A 7500-nucleotide genomic window follows, 5' to 3' on the forward strand; every position below is an offset into this window, starting at 1 on the left:
CTGCCACCATTCAAAGACTGACACGTGTTTTTCAATCAAAAATGTTTGTGGTAGATTTTCACTTTGCAACAAAAATACTTAACATTGGCGATGCATTATGACTTTTGCAAAAGATTTCCTTTTGTTTCATAGCTTAAGCCTTTTTCAACTACACAGTTTTACACAAAAGTGTCAAGGGACTCAACAAGCCATGTGTCCTGTCTGTCATTAGGGCTCCCATGTTCTTTCTAATCGGAAACAGTTTAGAACTGAATTGGAAAGTTCAGAGTTAGTGACAAAATCTCTTGAGAAAAGGAGGATGCCACGTGTGAGCAAAAAACTCATGATCTTCAAATTATTCAACTGACGTGCCAAAAACCTTGACCATGTAGCGTGTTTCAGCTCTTGTAATGTTGATGTTTTGTATTCAAAGCAAAACACTCTTTTTTTTTTTTTTTTTTTTTTTTTTTACACCTGTCTTGCTGTTTACTGTACTGCTTACACCATGTGGAGAAAGACTTAGTTAGTATTCCTGGTTGACTGGTTCGATTCCTGCTATGGGAGAGACTTTTTTTTGGGGACTAGTGTCCACATTCCAAAGCCAACACGTGCCTTGCAGACAGAATCAGTTTAGGTTGGAACTGCTCTTTGCAGCCAAAAATGCAGACCACCAGGTTTTTTGGATATTTATTTGCACAAAAGCTTATTTGATGTCATATCTCAAACCATTCATATCTCTCACTTTTAATTCCTGGGTGTTAAGGGACTCAACAAGCCTTTATCCCTGTTTGTCATTGGAGCTCCCCTTCCATCAATTGGTGATGTTTTGCTACTGAATGGAAAAGAGCTGTGACTCTCTAGCCAAGATGGTGGCAAAATCAGTTAAGGAAACACGGTACCAGTGCCCCATGTGAGAATCGAACTCATGACCTTCAGATTACGAGACTGACGCGCTACCTGCTGCGCTAACGAGTCAAAATGCACGTAATAATCTGCGGAAGTTGCTTGTGCAAAGCAGTACACCTCTTTTTTTTCATATTGTAAGTGAGCTGGCAGTACATCTTCTCCCATATGGTCTAGTGGTTAGGATTCCTGGTTTTCGCCCGGGTTCGACTACTGGTATGGGAACGCATCCTTTTCTGCACCGCTGCCAACATTCAAAAACTGACGCGTGTTTTTTAGTCAAACGTATTTCAAGTAGGATTTGTTTTTTTCAGGCAAAAATGCTGAACGCCCGCGTTTTGGCACTTCATTCTGACCCTTCACACAAGATTCAATTTGGATTCGTAGCTCAACTCATTCTCAACCACCCCTTTTTACACTAAAGTGTCAAGGGACTCAACAACTCATGGGTCCGGTAAGTTATTTGGATTCCCATTTCCTTTCTAATGGAAAAAGTTGTAGAATTGAATGGAAAAGCTCTAAGTTGGTGACAAAATCTCTCGAGAAAAGGAGGGAACAGTGCCCCGTGTGAGGCTCGAACTCACGACCTTCAGATTATGAGACTGACGCGCTACCTACTGCGCTAACGAGGTAAGCTGTACCTGCAGATCTGCAGAAGTTTATTGTGCATAGCAGAAAACTTTTTTTTTTCATAATGTCACTGAGACATTAGTGCATCTTTTCCCATATGGTCTAGCGGTTAGGATTCCTGGCTCTCACCCAGGTGGCCTGGGTTCGACTCCCGGTATGGGAATGCATCTTTATCTTAGCTACTGCCACCATTCAAAGACTGACACGTGTTTTTCAATCAAAAATGTTTCTGGTAGATTTTCACTTTGCAACAAAAATACTTAACATTGGCGATGCATTATGACTTTTGCAAAAGATTTCCTTTTGTTTCATAGCTTAAGCCTTTTTCAACTACACAGTTTTACACAAAAGTGTCAAGGGACTCAACAAGCCATGTGTCCTGTCTGTCATTAGGGCTCCCATGTTCTTTCTAATCGGAAACAGTTTAGAACTGAATTGGAAAGTTCAGAGTTAGTGACAAAATCTCTTGAGAAAAGGAGGATGCCACGTGTGAGCAAAAAACTCATGATCTTCAAATTATTCAACTGACGTGCCAAAAACCTTGACCATGTAGCGTGTTTCAGCTCTTGTAATGTTGATGTTTTGTATTCAAAGCAAAACACTCTTTTTTTTTTTTTTTTTTTTTTTTTACACCTGTCTTGCTGTTTACTGTACTGCTTACACCATGTGGAGAAAGACTTAGTTAGTATTCCTGGTTGACTGGTTCGATTCCTGCTATGGGAGAGACTTTTTTTTGGGGACTAGTGTCCACATTCCAAAGCCAACACGTGCCTTGCAGACAGAATCAGTTTAGGTTGGAACTGCTCTTTGCAGCCAAAAATGCAGACCACCAGGTTTTTTGGATATTTATTTGCACAAAAGCTTATTTGATGTCATATCTCAAACCAGTCATATCTCTCACTTTTAATTCCTGGGTGTTAAGGGACTCAACAAGCCTTTATCCCTGTTTGTCATTGGAGCTCCCCTTCCATCAATTGGTGATGTTTTGCTACTGAATGGAAAAGAGCTGTGACTCTCTAGCCAAGATGGTGGCAAAATCAGTTAAGGAAACACGGTACCAGTGCCCCATGTGAGAATCGAACTCATGACCTTCAGATTACGAGACTGACGCGCTACCTGCTGCGCTAACGAGGCAAAATGCACGTAATAATCTGCGGAAGTTGCTTGTGCAAAGCAGTACACCTCTTTTTTTTCATATTGTAAGTGAGCTGGCAGTACATCTTCTCCCATATGGTCTAGTGGTTAGGATTCCTGGTTTTCGCCCGGGTTCGACTACTGGTATGGGAACGCATCCTTTTCTGCACCGCTGCCAACATTCAAAAACTGACGCGTGTTTTTTAGTCAAACGTATTTCAAGTAGGATTTGTTTTTTTCAGGCAAAAATGCTGAACGCCCGCGTTTTGGCACTTCATTCTGACCCTTCACACAAGATTCAATTTGGATTCGTAGCTCAACTCATTCTCAACCACCCCTTTTTACACTAAAGTGTCAAGGGACTCAACAACTCATGGGTCCGGTAAGTTATTTGGATTCCCATTTCCTTTCTAATGGAAAAAGTTGTAGAATTGAATGGAAAAGCTCTAAGTTGGTGACAAAATCTCTCGAGAAAAGGAGGGAACAGTGCCCCGTGTGAGGCTCGAACTCACGACCTTCAGATTATGAGACTGACGCGCTACCTACTGCGCTAACGAGGTAAGCTGTACCTGCAGATCTGCAGAAGTTTATTGTGCATAGCAGAAAACTTTTTTTTTTCATAATGTCACTGAGACATTAGTGCATCTTTTCCCATATGGTCTAGCGGTTAGGATTCCTGGCTCTCACCCAGGTGGCCTGGGTTCGACTCCCGGTATGGGAATGCATCTTTATCTTAGCTACTGCCACCATTCAAAGACTGACACGTGTTTTTCAATCAAAAATGTTTCTGGTAGATTTTCACTTTGCAACAAAAATACTTAACATTGGCGATGCATTATGACTTTTGCAAAAGATTTCCTTTTGTTTCATAGCTTAAGCCTTTTTCAACTACACAGTTTTACACAAAAGTGTCAAGGGACTCAACAAGCCATGTGTCCTGTCTGTCATTAGGGCTCCCATGTTCTTTCTAATCGGAAACAGTTTAGAACTGAATTGGAAAGTTCAGAGTTAGTGACAAAATCTCTTGAGAAAAGGAGGATGCCACGTGTGAGCAAAAAACTCATGATCTTCAAATTATTCAACTGACGTGCCAAAAACCTTGACCATGTAGCGTGTTTCAGCTCTTGTAATGTTGATGTTTTGTATTCAAAGCAGAACACTCTTTTTTTTTTTTTTTTTTTTTTTTTACACCTGTCTTGCTGTTTACTGTACTGCTTACACCATGTGGAGAAAGACTTAGTTAGTATTCCTGGTTGACTGGTTCGATTCCTGCTATGGGAGAGACTTTTTTTTGGGGACTAGTGTCCACATTCCAAAGCCAACACGTGCCTTGCAGACAGAATCAGTTTACGTTGGAACTGCTCTTTGCTGCCAAAAATGCAGACCACCAGGTTTTTTGGATATTTATTTGCACAAAAGCTTATTTAATGTCATATCTCAAACCATTCATATCTCTCACTTTTAATTCCTGGGTGTTAAGGGACTCAACAAGCCTTTATCCCTGTTTGTCATTGGAGCTCCCCTTCCATCAATTGGTGATGTTTTGCTACTGAATGGAAAAGAGCTGTGACTCTCTAGCCAAGATGGTGGCAAAATCAGTTAAGGAAACACGGTACCAGTGCCCCATGTGAGAATCGAACTCATGACCTTCAGATTACGAGACTGACGCGCTACCTGCTGCGCTAACGAGGCAAAATGCACGTAATAATCTGCGGAAGTTGCTTGTGCAAAGCAGTACACCTCTTTTTTTTCATATTGTAAGTGAGCTGGCAGTACATCTTCTCCCATATGGTCTAGTGGTTAGGATTCCTGGTTTTCGCCCGGGTTCGACTACTGGTATGGGAACGCATCCTTTTCTGCACCGCTGCCAACATTCAAAAACTGACGCGTGTTTTTTAGTCAAACGTATTTCAAGTAGGATTTGTTTTTTTCAGGCAAAAATGCTGAACGCCCGCGTTTTGGCACTTCATTCTGACCCTTCACACAAGATTCAATTTGGATTCGTAGCTCAACTCATTCTCAACCACCCCTTTTTACACTAAAGTGTCAAGGGACTCAACAACTCATGGGTCCGGTAAGTTATTTGGATTCCCATTTCCTTTCTAATGGAAAAAGTTGTAGAATTGAATGGAAAAGCTCTAAGTTGGTGACAAAATCTCTCGAGAAAAGGAGGGAACAGTGCCCCGTGTGAGGCTCGAACTCACGACCTTCAGATTATGAGACTGACGCGCTACCTACTGCGCTAACGAGGTAAGCTGTACCTGCAGATCTGCAGAAGTTTATTGTGCATAGCAGAAAACTTTTTTTTTTCATAATGTCACTGAGACATTAGTGCATCTTTTCCCATATGGTCTAGCGGTTAGGATTCCTGGCTCTCACCCAGGTGGCCTGGGTTCGACTCCCGGTATGGGAATGCATCTTTATCTTAGCTACTGCCACCATTCAAAGACTGACACGTGTTTTTCAATCAAAAATGTTTCTGGTAGATTTTCACTTTGCAACAAAAATACTTAACATTGGCGATGCATTATGACTTTTGCAAAAGATTTCCTTTTGTTTCATAGCTTAAGCCTTTTTCAACTACACAGTTTTACACAAAAGTGTCAAGGGACTCAACAAGCCATGTGTCCTGTCTGTCATTAGGGCTCCCATGTTCTTTCTAATCGGAAACAGTTTAGAACTGAATTGGAAAGTTCAGAGTTAGTGACAAAATCTCTTGAGAAAAGGAGGATGCCACGTGTGAGCAAAAAACTCATGATCTTCAAATTATTCAACTGACGTGCCAAAAACCTTGACCATGTAGCGTGTTTCAGCTCTTGTAATGTTGATGTTTTGTATTCAAAGCAAAACACTCTTTTTTTTTTTTTTTTTTTTTTTTTACACCTGTCTTGCTGTTTACTGTACTGCTTACACCATGTGGAGAAAGACTTAGTTAGTATTCCTGGTTGACTGGTTCGATTCCTGCTATGGGAGAGACTTTTTTTTGGGGACTAGTGTCCACATTCCAAAGCCAACACGTGCCTTGCAGACAGAATCAGTTTAGGTTGGAACTGCTCTTTGCAGCCAAAAATGCAGACCACCAGGTTTTTTGGATATTTATTTGCACAAAAGCTTATTTGATGTCATATCTCAAACCAGTCATATCTCTCACTTTTAATTCCTGGGTGTTAAGGGACTCAACAAGCCTTTATCCCTGTTTGTCATTGGAGCTCCCCTTCCATCAATTGGTGATGTTTTGCTACTGAATGGAAAAGAGCTGTGACTCTCTAGCCAAGATGGTGGCAAAATCAGTTAAGGAAACACGGTACCAGTGCCCCATGTGAGAATCGAACTCATGACCTTCAGATTACGAGACTGACGCGCTACCTGCTGCGCTAACGAGGCAAAATGCACGTAATAATCTGCGGAAGTTGCTTGTGCAAAGCAGTACACCTCTTTTTTTTCATATTGTAAGTGAGCTGGCAGTACATCTTCTCCCATATGGTCTAGTGGTTAGGATTCCTGGTTTTCGCCCGGGTTCGACTACTGGTATGGGAACGCATCCTTTTCTGCACCGCTGCCAACATTCAAAAACTGACGCGTGTTTTTTAGTCAAACGTATTTCAAGTAGGATTTGTTTTTTTCAGGCAAAAATGCTGAACGCCCGCGTTTTGGCACTTCATTCTGACCCTTCACACAAGATTCAATTTGGATTCGTAGCTCAACTCATTCTCAACCACCCCTTTTTACACTAAAGTGTCAAGGGACTCAACAACTCATGGGTCCGGTAAGTTATTTGGATTCCCATTTCCTTTCTAATGGAAAAAGTTGTAGAATTGAATGGAAAAGCTCTAAGTTGGTGACAAAATCTCTCGAGAAAAGGAGGGAACAGTGCCCCGTGTGAGGCTCGAACTCACGACCTTCAGATTATGAGACTGACGCGCTACCTACTGCGCTAACGAGGTAAGCTGTACCTGCAGATCTGCAGAAGTTTATTGTGCATAGCAGAAAACTTTTTTTTTTCATAATGTCACTGAGACATTAGTGCATCTTTTCCCATATGGTCTAGCGGTTAGGATTCCTGGCTCTCACCCAGGTGGCCTGGGTTCGACTCCCGGTATGGGAATGCATCTTTATCTTAGCTACTGCCACCATTCAAAGACTGACACGTGTTTTTCAATCAAAAATGTTTCTGGTAGATTTTCACTTTGCAACAAAAATACTTAACATTGGCGATGCATTATGACTTTTGCAAAAGATTTCCTTTTGTTTCATAGCTTAAGCCTTTTTCAACTACACAGTTTTACACAAAAGTGTCAAGGGACTCAACAAGCCATGTGTCCTGTCTGTCATTAGGGCTCCCATGTTCTTTCTAATCGGAAACAGTTTAGAACTGAATTGGAAAGTTCAGAGTTAGTGACAAAATCTCTTGAGAAAAGGAGGATGCCACGTGTGAGCAAAAAACTCATGATCTTCAAATTATTCAACTGACGTGCCAAAAACCTTGACCATGTAGCGTGTTTCAGCTCTTGTAATGTTGATGTTTTGTATTCAAAGCAAAACACTCTTTTTTTTTTTTTTTTTTTTTTTTACACCTGTCTTGCTGTTTACTGTACTGCTTACACCATGTGGAGAAAGACTTAGTTAGTATTCCTGGTTGACTGGTTCGATTCCTGCTATGGGAGAGACTTTTTTTTGGGGACTAGTGTCCACATTCCAAAGCCAACACGTGCCTTGCAGACAGAATCAGTTTAGGTTGGAACTGCTCTTTGCAGCCAAAAATGCAGACCACCAGGTTTTTTGGATATTTATTTGCACAAAAGCTTATTTGATGTCATATCTCAAACCATTCATATCTCTCACTTTTAATTCCTG

Source organism: Phyllobates terribilis, unplaced genomic scaffold, assembly GCF_046119375.1.
Source record: "Phyllobates terribilis strain yellow unplaced genomic scaffold, ASM4611937v1 Scaffold_11__3_contigs__length_659146591, whole genome shotgun sequence".
NCBI classification, from domain to species: Eukaryota; Metazoa; Chordata; class Amphibia; order Anura; family Dendrobatidae; genus Phyllobates; species Phyllobates terribilis.